The sequence below is a fragment of the Oxyura jamaicensis genome, chromosome 2 (genome assembly GCF_011077185.1).
Source record: "Oxyura jamaicensis isolate SHBP4307 breed ruddy duck chromosome 2, BPBGC_Ojam_1.0, whole genome shotgun sequence".
Taxonomy (NCBI): domain Eukaryota; kingdom Metazoa; phylum Chordata; class Aves; order Anseriformes; family Anatidae; genus Oxyura; species Oxyura jamaicensis.
Window position 1 is genome coordinate 131,842,349 of NC_048894.1, and position 15,336 is coordinate 131,857,684.

Here is a 15,336-nt window from a genome sequence, read left to right on the forward strand (position 1 = left end):
TTTTTTTTTTTTCTTTTTTTTTCCCCACAAAATAAATCCAGGAAACTGCCCTGCTCCATTCATGTTGCAGTGGAACATCTGTACATGGTGCAGCCAGAGAAGGTAGCTCTGCTATCCACTGGCCTGACCAAAAACAATTCTTCACATACTATCTTTCACCTACAATTAAGAAAGTAGATATTAACTGCAGGACTATGCTTCTCTGTTTTAGGGTCCTGGTTCATATTTCCAGCCCTAAAAGTCACTAGAAATGAAGCTGTATTCAGTCTTAAAATCTGATACTGAAAGAAAGCTACTGGTGGCCTGTCTCTCTGGCTTACAGGGGTTCAGTCATGTTTATATTTGACTAATAAGTGACTAAACTTGAACTGTTGAGCTTTTATGTTACTATTGTTGTAGAAAATAGTTGAAACAATGCAATAAGCACTTAAACCACCCTAATGGATTGCATTACATAATTATTTAAAGAATTATTTTTCTGATTGTGGAGACAGCAACAGCCAGATGTTTCTACCGTCATGAGAAAGCCTGACCACATAATGAGTAACAGGTCCTGTTTAGATTTAGATTTAGATTCTTAATAAAGACAAAAATCAAAACATGCTTAACACAGAAATGGGAATAGAAGAAAATCAGCCAAAAGTCACACCACAAGCTAAAAGCAAAGCTATGAACAGATATTTCGTAGGTCTTTCCATAGGTCAAGTTATAGGACATAAAGAGTGTGTAATGGGGAAGAAAAAATTTCTAATGGTTGTATCATATGTATGTATCCAATATCACTGAGAGTGACCCACTGTTTCTCTGATATGTTTCCTCTGTATCCTTGTTCTTTGGGACTCCAAAGAGTTCAATTAATGCTACCTTACCAGCTGAAGAGACAGGCCTTGCATAACATGGCTATTTTGGTTTCTTTTAGTGAAGCTAAAAATGCCAAAGACACACTGTGGAAGTATGATGTAGGCTTCAAATCATTACCTGGTATTTCAGCTGCCTTGCTTTGAAAATGCTATGCTAAATCACTTGAAACACTTTTGTAACAGACTGCTAATCATTTGTTTTGAATGGAGAAAAATTTGTAATGAGACAGCAATCATCAGCCTCAAAAGAACTGTCACATGTATGAGACTGTGACACCAACACAAGACTTTATAAAGAGAGAGAGGATGAGTTCACGGATGAAAATTCAAATAATGTACAAATATCTGTTAAACTGTAAGAGGAAAAAAATAGACAAAATAATTGTTTTTCTGTACTATAAGCTGCTTTTCACAGTGCTCCTTTTTCAAAATGTTCTTGGTTACCTTTGCAGCTTTAAATGTGTTTTGCACAGAGATCTTCTAAGCAGGGTTAGTGAAACTGAGCAAATGGATTCCCAAGTAAACATCTTTAGACTGTAGTGACGGAATAACATGCATAAACTGAACAGGTAACCATTTGCCATAGTGCTGGTATTTTAGAAAACATGTTTAGTAAAGACTTTCCCAGGGTGTTTTGGTTATACAGTAGAGGCATTCCGGTGTCTGCTTTGAGGAACATTCTTTCATTCAATAAATGGGTGGGAATGAAGGCACACAGTGCAGGCATCTGTTCAGTGCCTGATTTCATGCTGGGTTCAAGCATGAGAAGCACCAAACACTCTGGTCCACTCTGTGAAGGCAGATGAACATATGCTTAACTTCCAGTTCATAAATGATTCCTTGAACTCTGTTGGAGCATTCTGTGCATGACCACAACTAGAGATTGAACCAAAATACTTGTGGTCTGTAGGCAGCAATCCCATCACATGAGTTCCAGGACTATTGTGTTCTTTGGCTGAGCTTTTGGTAACTGTGCTGAACTGCTTTGGGCTGAAATCCACTCTGTGTTACTACACTATTGTTTCTGTTGTATCTATGCCTGCTGCTTACACTTTCCAGCACTGTTGTTTCCATGTAAGTAGTGGAAATGACTTCCTTTCATTAGATGGGTGTGTTTGTATAGAGCATGTAACTACATGGAGATGTTTGGTGCCTGTCTGCTTTACTTGTCTTTGAAAATAAACCACCACCCTTCTAAGTGCAAGGAATCTTTCTGCCAATCAGTGAGAAGTGGTCTTGCTGTGAGGCAATGGGAGGTGGAGGTATTTACAGAGAGGGGAAGTTCAACTAATTACAGGTTGAATGAATTACGGCTATATTTTTGTTTTCTCCCCTTTTACTTTAAAGGAAGTCACCTATAAAACACATAGTGTCTTTCCATGTATGAACAAATGCAACCATTCATAATTTCCTGGAACTCTGTGTCACCTACTTAGATAAAAGGACCTCCTCTGCCTGCAATATTTCTGCTTTGTTAAAAAGAAAAAAAAAAAAAAAAAAAAAGGCACACCTAATTTCCATGGTGAGATGGATGTATAAGACTATTAGTAGAGAAGGAAAGGCTATTTTGCCTTGACACATTGACACAATACCTAGTTTCTTAGATGAAAGATCAAAGAGAATTGAATTACCTTTATTTTATAACTGATTGTGTGGAATTATGTATAAATCTGTTGGAGGTCTTTTAGAGGATCGTGTTATTCTTTTTTTTATTATTATTATTTAAATATGCCCACATCAATGTTTCATGGCCTTTTGTCTCTTTGCCTCTTTATGCTATTGCCTGCCCTTTGATTCTGTGCAATTTCCCAACTAAACCAATATTTATATGAACTGATCATGACATCTTTTTTGATATTTCTTTTGTAACATTTAATAAAGGTTAGAGTAAATGTAATGCCAAAATTACTCTGTAAAAATTCATTGCAATGTTTTGCAAAGTGCTGTAATACAAAACAATGGGAAAAAGGAGGAAACTTCCATTTATGTAAAACTTTAATTCTGACTTAACTTGCACACAGCTATTACATGTGGTTTTATTTTGGGAAATGTTCTGCACCATTGTTTTCTATAATGTCTGCCACATGCTGCCTGTTGCTTTTGATTTAAGAATAGTATTTTTTACTCTAGACAAAATAAAACTATTTTCACATATCTTAACAAAGTAGTGCTGTGATAGGTAAAACATTGGCATTATTCATATCATTTTTGATTGAAGGCATCAGCAAAGAGCCAGAAAAGCCTTCTCTGAGGGATTCTGTACTAACTCACGTTAGATACCTTGGATTTTCCATTTATTTCTTCTCATGTGCCAGTATGTAACTTGTCAAAGTTATGGAAGGAATATTTTCAGTTTGGTTTAGGATCAACAGGGCTAAACCTAAATTTCTGATTTCTCTTTCTCCATGTCTCTGTCACCTTGGATTACATCACCAAAGGCATGCAGTCTGAAGATATTTGACTTAATCTTCACTTTCCTTCTTGACCTGTACATGCAGATTTTTTCTACATTTACCATTTCCAGCTACATAAACTTTCAGTCTTCCAGAATCCAAGGATCTTCAGGTCCTCTGTCATTTCACACCTCATCCATTGCAGCTTACTTTTTCTGCTCTTAACATCACATAAATGATTCTGTTACAATCATCTTGATTCTTTCTTCACCTCCTTCTCTCATCCGCTGCTTCATGTTACTTCCTTTACCAGTATTTTACCAAACACTAAATGCTATATTAATGAATTCTGCTTTTTTTTTTTTTTTTTTTTTTTTCCTTATCCTTTTATCCCATGACTTTCTGTATTCCTTTCCTTCATTTTCAACATATGAATTGGAGATTGAAGTCAAAAATTAAAATAAGAGGTTTTCTTTGCCTGTATAGCAGGACCATAGCAGGATCCGGAAACTTTGCCCATAGGATGTCCAGTATAACAGTAAAAGAATGTCAGTCAATGCAAACTGATACACAGAACAGAGAGGAGGGAGGAGAGCCTAACTCATATAGCAATGGTCAGATTTTTTTTTTTTTTTTAATTTTTCCAGTGATCTGCTTCTAGAGAAATGTCATTATCTATTCATGTGTTCAATATCTGTGTTTCCCAAGGCTTTGCCTTGCAAGAGCTGATAATACTTGGCCTATCACCTTAGCAGTGTCTTGACAGTAAATGCTATTTGTACAGAGGGTCAAAATACGACTTCTTTTACAACATCTTTGTAATGAAAACAATACTTTGTAAATATCAAAAAAACTGTTCGTATAACAAAAAAGTAGTTTATCTTCCCCAAATTTAAGTATGCATAAGCTGCAAAAGGCATTTTACATTTTTCATGTAGTTTGGCGTAGCTAACTTGTAGTAAGTACTACAAAAATTACAAAAAGTAATAAACAGATGCCACTTTAGAAAAATATAAAATTGTATCCACACTGTATTTTTCATGGCCTGACACAGTAAAATAGAAAATAGTCCTAAATTAAAATTTGAAAATTAATTGAAATTAAAAAATGATCTTTCTTTTGTCTCACCCTAATCATACCGTCAAAACCTGTGGCACAGATGCTGCTAGTAACCTTCATAGGATTTTCTCCTCTTAGCTCTTGGCTTTGCATGAAACAGTTGTGCAAAAATGTCTTGAACTGTCTGATTTCTTAAAATATATACATGATTTTTTTTTTTCTCCCTCATTGGCTATATCTGGAATCTTCTTTCCAGCAAAACCTGTGAAATGTTTTATACAAGGAAGTGGAAAAGAATAATTATGTTCAACCATAAATTAAAATTAGTTTTCTGTCATAGGTTGATACAGAATCTATATACTCCATGTCCTGAATTCAAAGATTTGTTGTTCTGGTTGTTGTTTAAAATGATAATGATAAAAGTACAGTTTTATTATCAGCACTAGGAAATTCAAAGTTTTATTATTATTATTATTATTATGACAGCAGAGAACCTTTATTATTATCTAACCTGTCTTCATAACACAAGATATGGTATTTTATTTGGAAATTTGTGCATCAAATTTGAAACTTTGTGGTTGGGCGGTAACATATCTCTTTAAAAAAAAAAAAAAAACAAAAAAAAAAAACAAAAAAAAAACATCTAATCTCAAAGATTTAAGGTTATAGAATATCAACGCCCCATCCCTTCTCCCCAGAGATATATTTCAGTGGTTAGTTATCCTAGCCATGTCATATCATTTGCTATATTTGCTATATTTGCTATAATTATCATTTGCTGACTAGTTTGTGTAGTTTTTCCTTCACTTGCTGTTGGAGTTCATTATCCTTTTGTCTTTCAGATTAAAAAACCTACCATCAAAAATCTTCTTCCCTTGTGAGTACTTACAAAATGTGATCAAGTATACCTTGTAATTTCTCTTTGATAGGATAAATAAAATATGCCTATTTAATCAATGTAAGGCTGACTTTCAAGACAGTGAAGCACTCTGTTTCTGGGTTTTAAACCATTAACATTATGCTTATAACATAATATTGATTAGACAGTATTTTTCAGCAGTGGATTCAGTGCAGTATCCTGCAGAAAATACACCACCTCATTCATTACTTTGCAGTAGTCTTCAAAGGGTCTAAAATACTGCCTCTTTGTTTTGTTTATTCCATTATAAAATGGAAATAGTAGTATGTCATCTCAGGCCTGAGACTCATGCTTCCTCTGTCTATGTTGTTAGCACTTGAAGCTTGTTGGGAGAAAGGCAAATGAGTTTAGGAAAGGAGCCTGTGTCTAGCCAAGTATTTCTCAGCTGTGATTGGTAAGATGCCCAGTAATACAGAGATAAGGGATAAGCTGCTGCCTTGTCTACAAGGAGTATATGTATGTGGTCCTTGGCCACTTCAGTGTAAAGTAAAAGTAGATTACTTTAAACCACCACTGATGAAATCCTGTTCCTGGCCCTGGGTTTGTTGACTTGATGAGCTTAGTGCCTCTCCTTGGACATCCACCGAGCTTTTCAGATAAACCTGGTACACTATGCACATCTAACACTTGAAATAATTAAAAACATTCTTAGCTAGTTCTGGGTTGCATTTTTCTGTGTATTGTACATTCAGAACCCACTATGTTTAGAAAGTACCCCGCTCACAGTGTAATTGCTTGGGATGTTATTGAGAGATGACTGTATAAACTGAGTCTATTACCCTTTAATCTGGACATAGACAGGCTCATAGCAATCCCTTTTGTTCTGAAGTCCAAAAGCTGGCATAATTCTGTAAAAAAAATCTTTGTTATAACAAGCATTAGTGCTAGTTAATCATAAGAAGCATGTAAAGGATGACTAGGTATGGTTGTACAGCATGGTGAGAGGCATGGTGATCCACAGTTGAGATAAAAGAGAGATTTTTGACTATACCTTTTAATCAGTTGTGCTTTGTACTACATGTCACATGATTTGAACTAAATAGCTACATTCTGAAATGAGCGTTGAAAAGATTCTGAAACTGCAGGAAGCATTTTCTATTTATGCCTATACCTACTGGGCAGTATAAAGGAACAATAAATAAATGACTTAAATTAGAAAATATATATATATATATATTCATATATTCTGCAGTGCCATCTACAGTATTTTGGCCAAGACTGAACCACATAACTGGAAATAGTGCAGGTTCTATAAAGTAAGGGTAAAGTGGGAAGTGAGAACATATTAAATATATTCCATTATTACATTTGTAAGAGACTTACTTAATTATTATTATATTTCCAAATGCTCTTCTCCTATTATTTATATTTTCTCAGAAAGGTTTTGAATTATTTAACCACATCTGAACATAATCAGCAAAGTTAAACTCTCACGTTACTCAAAAAAAATGAAATTATACCATTTTTAGACATATAATATCATTGTGGAAATTACAAACTAACCTGTAACAGCTTTTAAGGTAGATCTATTCAGGTTTTCTTCTCTTGCCTCCTGACTTAGTCCTTGCCATTCTTGTATTACTTTTTCACAGTTTCCTCCAGGTCTGTGTGAACCAGAAATGCAAGAAGTAGTACATAGAAGTAAGTTTCATCAAATGATTACAGGAGTCATGACCTTAAAAAGATAATGTTTCTTAAAAGATTGGAGTTAAAATTATGAGAACTGGCAGCACTAGCCTGAATGTTGAAAAAAGATAGCTATTTTGGTTATAAACTAACATTTAATTCTGTTTTGATTGAAACAGCATAGTACTTGACCTCATATGAACTCATTGTTTTTTAATATACTCTGGGAGTAATTTTCATTTAAAAGTATTATTTTTTATGATTTGGCAACTGTAAATGTTGTAGTCAGAGCACTATTTATATATATATATATATATATGTCTTGCTCTTTAAATACAATACAATCAGTGATCCATACAATGTATATTAAGATGCAAAAGTTTTATTAATTAAAGTGGGTTTAATTAGGTCTCTAAAAATCTGCTACTGAACAAAGTAAATGGTGAACATTATTAATTAAAAGTTGTTTTTTATCATTACACCTAATGTAGTATTTTCTTGACAACTGAAAAAAAAACATACTTTTTAATTTTTTAATCAGTAATAATTAGAACACAGCCATTATATATTCACTTACCTGCTTACTATTGTGGAAAACTTTCACAGTAACATGTATGCAAGAACTTGTTTTCCAAGTAATTACTCAAAACCAGAAATAGTTCCTGTAAAAGATGAGGCTATGTTTTCTGTAGGTTTTGTTGTTCAGTGCTCTCTAAATACTGTAAAACACCAAATTGTTTGTAAGGTTTGAGTGGGAAGAATTTTTCCTGTCTCTTGCTTACATACTACCAAAAATACTGAGAACACTGGGTCCCAGTGCAAGGTTATAGCAATTATAATGTTCTTGAATTATGGTAAATTAGAACATGAAATTGGTCCTCATCACTGTCATGCCACATCAGTATAATAATAGGTAAAGTAAGTTTCCTATGTCACATACCTCAGCAGTCAACTCTAACATTATACCTTAATCAGAAAAGTCCTGGAGATCTAAAGATCTTGTTATTTTGGCAAATTACCTGCATACCAAAGTCAGCTTCAAAATTAACTCACTTCATAAAGGGTATGATCTGCCTGTAAGTCATTCAAAGGCACCTTTCAGCTTTTGGTATTTCCCATGAGCAGACAGCATATGCTGGTAGGTATATGTCCACTTTCAGGATGTGCAAAGGGCTGGATTCAGGTCTGTCTCTGGGCTGGGGCGGGGGGGGGGGGGTGATGACTTCCATCAGAGGTCCTTGATCAGGGTTACCAGATATCCACATGAGCTGGCAGTGTGCACTTAAAAGACGAGAGACCAACAGGTCAAGGGAGGTGATTGTCCCCCTCGACTCAGCCCTGGTGAGGCCCCACCTGGAGTACTGTGTGCAGGTCTGGGGCCCCCAGCACAAGAAGAATGAGCACTGCCTCTAGCTACATGGGGATAAGGAGCAGACAGCACAGCTATGACTCTGCCACATGGCACAACAGTTCATGAGACCTAAACTGTTCTGTTCTCAGCCTGAGTACATTTAAGAGCAGAGCAACCTCTGTTCAGAGCTCTTAGGAGGTCAGAGGAGGGCCACAAAGGTGATCAAGGGGCTAGAGCACCTCTCCTACGAAGATAGGCTGAGAGGGCTGGCTGGGGCTGTTCAGCCTGCAGAAGAGGGTGACCTGAGCCTTCAGGGTGACCTTGTCGCAGCCTTTCAAAAATAAAAAGGATGAAGAAGGACTCTTTACTTGGGTAGATAATGATAAGACAAAGGGGAATGGGTTTAAACTAAAAGAGGGGAGATTTAGATTAGAGGTTAGAAGGAAATTTTTCACTCAGAGAGTAGTGAGGCATTGGCACAGGTTACCCAGAGAGGTTGTGGACGCCCTGTCCCTGGAAGTGTTTGGGTTAGAAGAGGCCCTGAGCAACCCGGTCTAGTGGGTGGCATCCTTGCCTATGGCAGTGGGGTTGGAATTAGGTCATCCTTGAGGTCCCTTCCAACCCAGGCCATTCTATGATTCTATGATATCGCCCATTAGGAGAGAGGCTGGGGCACAGATCTGCAAAAGACAGATGAAGGGTTAAGTCTGGATTAATTAGGTAAATCTTGCTGTTTTTTTTTTTTTTTTTTTTTTTTTAATGGTAAAGCACAAATAATAATAATAATAATAATATATTATAATAAAATATGTACAGGATGTGAGTAACACAATAAATATCCTCAGCTGGAATAAAGTAATTGACACAAATATTTGTAACTATTTCAAACTATGTATTAGCAATCCCCTGTCACCTTATTTTAATTGTCCTGTCTATAGTTTATGATTCAATGAATTCTGATTCTAATAAAGCTGAGACATAGTTTAACCTTTTAAACTTGTACTTAAGCCTTGGGAAAAAAAAAAAAAAAATGTTATACTTTTTTGTTTTCTTCTTTTATTCTAGCTGTCTCTTGCATTGGCCTTAAAATCGTAAGAGAGGCATTTCTGTTTGCATGGTCTCACTGAGCCAGCCCAAACCACATAATGATGGAAACCTCACAAGAAAGCCTATTCCTGAATTAAAAAAAAAAAAAAAAAAAAAAAAAAAGCCTGGTTGTCTGCAATTTTTTTCCTTAGCCTGTTATTTCAGGGAAGGGGTGGGAACAGGGATGTTGTTCTTTGGGAATGTGTGGGTAGTGATTACTATTGCAAAAGCTTACAGCTGGACTGCTTAGCTGACAGAAACAGGGAACAGACATCTGCAAGAGGACAAAAAGGCAAGGGAGCAACCCAAAACCTTTTATTTTTTATTTTTTAAAGAGTCAGGAACAATAGCCAGTTAGGCTGTCAGCAAGTATAAAGCCTGGGAAAAATGCCACCCCATCTTAAATGCAGGGGTGGGCACAGCCTCTAGCTACATGGGACAAGGAGCAGTCAGCACAGTTATGACTCTACCACATGACACAACAACATTCAGGAGACCTGTTCTCAATCTGAGTACATTAAGAGCAGAGCAACCTCTGTTCAGAAATCAAAAAACAGTCCCTAAAAAGTGGACAAACTCTTTGCTGGAATTTCTTTTTCATGTTTTCATGTGTATGAATGTTGCTGTTTTTTTTTTTTTTATAATTTACTTCTCATCAGCCTCTTAGCTTCTTAACAAATCTAGCCATCCAGCTGCAGCTGGCTCAGTAAATACTGGTTTTGAGAAAAATGATCTGACATGACTATTTTGTTCAAGTGAATAAACCTGTAAAATAAACGTACGCCTTTATTCATGAACACACTTTTAACCAGATGAAAGTTCTAAGTAATGCTGAATTTATGTACGGCTCTGCTTTACCTTTACAAATGGAGACTGGAAGTGTTGTTTGGACAGCCTTTCAACACTAGATCATGAGCATAAATAAATAAATATATATATATATAATATTTATATATTTTTATATTTATATATTATATATATATAAATATATAAATATATAAATATTATTTATATATATATATATATATATATAAATCAACAGCAAAGGTAATTCAATCAAAGCACCTCTATAAAGACTAGCCAGACCCTCTATAATTAGAGAATATTAAGGGAATTATGGAGAGCAAAGCAGAACAATGTACGTGGAAAATTTTGCTGCTTTAGTTAGTGCTATCTATTTTATCTCCTAAATAGAGGGAATGAATGCTGGCTCCAATTGCTGTGACAACTAGGAAAAAACAAAAAACAAAACAAAAAACAAAAAACAAAACAAAACAAAACAAAACAAAACAAAACAGGTAGGCCTTGAACCTTTCATAGTCTTGACTTTGCCAAGTGAAAAATGTGCTAGGTTCCCATCAAGGATGTTATATTCCAGCTTTGCCTAGCTCAGCTTAGGTTTTTGTGTCGGGTGACAGTTGGTTAATTTGTTTCATGTTTGAAATGCATCATTCCCTTTCTTTTTGTATTCCTGTACTTTAAATTTACCCCTGTTAACTCTTCATAAAAAATAATTCTTAGATTGTGTTTCCTCACTGTCCAAGTCATGCTATCACTAAGGGATTCAGTAAAAATCTAGAGCTGGCAGCAATAAGCACAGAGGAACCAAGACCACAGGCTAGTCTCAGCAGTGAAATAAGTTTTACCTATATAAAAAGGTAAATGTATATATAAGACTGATGTTATCCCTGGAGGTGACTAGTTATGTGTTTCCTAGAACTCAGAAGAGAGGAAGGGCAAAATAAGATACAGGTGAAAGAACCAGGAAGGGCTGATTAAATAGGCACCTAGAAATTACTTAATAGACATAATTCCCCCAGATTTGTGTGTCCCCTCTAAGAAATCTGTTTCTGCTAAGACTGTTGGGAGGGAAATATATTAAAAATAAATAAATAAATTTAAATTATTGAACCAGTCTTGAGCAAGTTGGACTGGGTTGGAGGGGAAAATTTAATCTGCTGGTCTCAAATCTGAATAAGCTGGCAAAACTGGAAGAAAGGAATTTCAAACAATAAATTATCAGTCACAAGCACAATAACATAGAATCACAGAAGAAAATATGGCTGAAAGGGACTTCAGGATATTTTCTGGTCCAATCTCCTGCCTTGAGGCAGGATCAAGAATACGTATGTCTTTCTTGACATAAGTTTGAATAACATCTTAAAAAAGGAGTCCAGTGAAGCTCAGATGCTCCCCAGGAAATCTGTCCCAAAGCCTCACAATCCTTACTGTTACAAGGTCTTAGTCCTACCTATAACATGTTGCTTCCTTTAGCATCTCAGTTTAAGACTTTGAGTTATATAAATAATATGATCATATCGATACACTTAAGGCGATCTTAATAGAGGTGATTTGGAAGAAAATGTGATGCTGGACCACTGAACAGTGGGGCAATTTTTACATAAATGCAATTCTTCATTTAAAAGTTTTAAAATAACTCACAATTAATTTTCATAAGCTGTATATGATTAGAATGGTTTGTATTGTTTGGAAAATGTAAATACAGGGCGTGGGACAGATTCAGCATATCATCTGTGAGGTGAGCAGTCTGGGTTGATGTTATAAGTCACTGCAGGAGTTGAATACTGACTGTAGGATCCAGCAGTTATTAATGGTATTGATGTATAAGAACCTTGACTCAAAATATATAGAAATGGTTAATTTCACGGAGAACAATAGTATGGAATTAATGATTGAAGAATTTATACAAAATTTATTAATCTGTTTAGAAGAATAACCTTTAGTACACTGCTCCCTTCTCCATTATATTTACAACTTCAGATTATTTTTTATTTTTTTATTTTTTTTAAACCATTACTCTAACAAGAAATATACTTTCTAAATCTCAGAAATCTGTGTTTTAACTGTTTGAGTAAACATACACCTATATTTGTGAAGTATTAATCAGGAACTCAAAGTCATTTTGACAATCAATGCAGAAAAGATGTGTTCCCAAATTTTGCCCATCATGCACACAGCAGGAAATGTTAACTTGCTCTCCTGCTCTCCTCCCTACATGGGAAGTTTAAATAAAGAAGTGATAAAGATATAATTAAAATCTTACAATTTAAATATATCCCATGAATTATTAAAATCTTGCTCCTTCATATCTTGCTGTAATTATTCTGCTATATTCCTCCAGCTCTTCCAATTACTCTTCACAGGGCCAGACTGACACCTAAAGGGGCCATCTGCAAACCTCAGATAAGGGCCATGGCTCAACCTACAGCAGCTGTAGGGTGGGTGGGAGAGGGGAAGACTGAAGCTTTGGGGCTCTGGGAATGTCTTGGCACTCCAGGGTGCCGCCTGGTAATATGCAGGAGAGCAGATGGATTTCCTTATTTGGGTTTAATATATGGACCTATATCTTGATCAAATTTAGCAGAATTAAACCTTCCTGAGACAGATGATGCCAATGTTGAAATGTGATCCTCTGCAATAAATTCCTCAGTCCTGGACTGTGTTAGAGTCCTGGACTTCTACCCTTTTGTAAAAGTGCTTGCTTGTAGGGATGAGTCAAAGGCTGTCATCTGAGGAAATTTCTTCATTTTCACATGGAGACTTATGGGAACTGAAAATAACTCCTCAAGCTGGCAATGGTGTCTGGACAACCTGTGGGCCCATTTCTCCCTGGGGACCAAGAATGTTGGGGGCTCCCCATGGGGGCATCAGGTCAGGGTCTGGCAGTCCATCCTGTCTCACCACCCCAGCCAGGAGCTGGGCAGCTTGGGGCATAGGCATAGCCCCATCTCTTGGCATCAGGCACCTCCCTGTGGTCAGGGACAGGCTGAAGCCAGGCTAGGCCCCTCAGGTGGGCCTTGCTCTGTGAGGCCCTTGGCTGGGCAGGGCAGAGTCGTGGGGAGCTGGAGACTGGCCCATCTGTAGCCTGGTCCATCTGTAGCCTGGTTACTCACTGGTTAGGGTCTGACCACTCCAAGGCTGGCATGGGGTCCTGGGTCCGGGCAGGATGGGGGAGTGGAGGAGTCCCAGGGTTTGGCAGAGACAGGCCAGAGTGGCAGGGCCTTCCAGGCCTTGACAGTAAGTTTTAGTTTTGTTCTTTTGTCTCTCAAGCTGGAAAAAAAATAAAAAAGCCTTGCCCCATTGTCAGTTCTGTAAACACTCCGTGGTTTTGTCTTACTTAATGTCAACAAGAAAATGTTCAAACTGCACTGCAACACAAAAACAGTGCTCTGCCTCAAGTGCTTTTCAGCTTCACATGACACTTGTATTTCCTCAGAACACAAGTCTCTCTCCAGGATAGCTTTGCCTTAAATATGTTATTAGTCAGTAATCCATGCAGAACACATGATGAATTTTAAGTGCGTTAAGTAGCCTCAATGAGTTCAATAAAACTAGTATCTTAATAAATGTGCACTAAACATCATAGTGCTCATGGGGTAAAGGTCTTCAAGTACGTATGCACTCCATGAAGGGAAAACAGTCCCTTAACACTAAGACCCTGCCTTATTTTACTCATCTGCTGGAGAACTTGGTGGGACTATGACTCCTTTCTTTCATTGGGTTAGCCTTTTCTTTAATAAGACAAAGCATTCACACCTACTGGCTTTGAGCACATACTTGCCTTCACCTTCCTCTGTCACAAACACAAAGAGGTTTTGGGTAGAAGAGTGGTAACTCAGAGTTTCCATTTAAGTTTTGAATTGTTCTCTGGAAAAGCTTTTATCCCCTCACTACTTCTTAAATTGGATGGCAAAGTTTAGGAGCCTAACTCATGAGAAGGAATAACTATCCCCCTACCAACTCACTGAGATCCGATCTGAGACTTTTACCATCAGGATCCTCAGAGAAAGGAGCAGAGCTGTTAGGTTTTATCCGCAGCAAATTGCTTTCCTGCCTGGGGAGCAAAGGAGATCTGGGGGAAGAATTGTACTTTGAGTGTCTCCAGGCTAAAATTCGATAGCAATGTCTTATGTTTCCTTTGAGAAGAAGTGCTGAGGAGAGTCGGTTAGTGTTTGCTTCGTGCACAGAGAATAATGGTGATCTTTGTGCTATATTATAGATATAAAATAATAATAATAATAATAAAGTTTTAAGAAGCTTATTTGTGTTATTGGACTAACTTTGCCTGTGTAAACTCTGTAATTCCGAGGTTGTTATTACTGGTTTACTTGCACAGCTAAAACTTTTAAACATTACCTAATCTAAGACATATGAATCTTTTGCTGTTGTATACTTTCCTGGTTACTTGTAATTCTTGCTTGTAGCTCTTTCTGAAAGTTTCAAGACAGCCCTCTAAGTTGAATATTTTCTGTGACAAAATTAGTAATGGGAGACATACATGGAATATATTTAAGTCCACATGGATGTTTCTACATGCAAACAGCTGATGAAGCAGAAATATTTAGGGGTGTGAATTATTGTGGAGAAGAGATTCCAGAAAAATTTTAAGCCTTAAACAATACACTCTATTGAGTCAGGACTGATAGGTAGAGCTCTCCCATGGTTATATAAGAAAAATAATAATGCTTTTACACTACAAAATATTAATAAGTAAGTATAGAAAACAGAAGCACAAGACGGAGTCTAGGATATTTTTAACTATGTGGAAATGACCTTTTAGTTACATAAGGCATTCCAGTAGATACAAGCATTTGTTCCCTTAATGTGTTCTGACATTATACATACAAAGTATTTGTTCAGTGTCTTATTTTACAATTTCCTGCAACTGGAAATACTACTAACCTAGGTTTTCTTTGTTGTCTCTTTAGAATAACCTCTCAATTATTTAAAATACCAAACATCTGGGCTTTATAAACAAAAACCATCCAGCTAACCTTTGTGTGTACAAAGTTTTGTGTGTGATAATCTTTGACCAAAATCTTGTCTTTCTTTTCTTTTCTTTTCTTTTCTTTTCTTTTCTTTTCTTTTCTTTTCTTTTCTTTTCTTTTCTTTTCTTTTCTTTTCTTTTCTTTTCTTTTCTTTTCTTTTCTTTTCTTTTCTTTTCTTTTCTTTTCTTTTCTTTTCTTTTCTTTTATTTTCTTTTTTCTTTTCCCTTCTTTTCTTTTCTTTTCCCTTCTTTTC

At 36.3% G+C, this 15,336-nt stretch overlaps 2 long non-coding RNA genes across 2 annotated transcripts in view; one reads left to right on the plus strand and one right to left on the minus strand.

The window, feature by feature from the left end:
* Window positions 1-7,572, minus strand: part of LOC118163037 — a 73,075-nt gene extending 65,503 nt beyond the window's left edge. The window contains exons 1-2 of the long non-coding RNA XR_004748806.1: window positions 7,435-7,572; window positions 6,735-6,835 (exon numbers count right to left, since the gene is read on the minus strand). This is a non-coding gene — a long non-coding RNA (uncharacterized LOC118163037). The remainder of the gene's footprint in view (window positions 1-6,734; window positions 6,836-7,434) is intronic.
* LOC118163038 overlaps window positions 6,649-15,336 on the plus strand; it is a 9,390-nt gene continuing 702 nt past the window's right edge. Inside the window, exons 1-2 of the long non-coding RNA XR_004748807.1 lie at window positions 6,649-6,837; window positions 11,842-11,846. This is a non-coding gene — a long non-coding RNA (uncharacterized LOC118163038). The remainder of the gene's footprint in view (window positions 6,838-11,841; window positions 11,847-15,336) is intronic.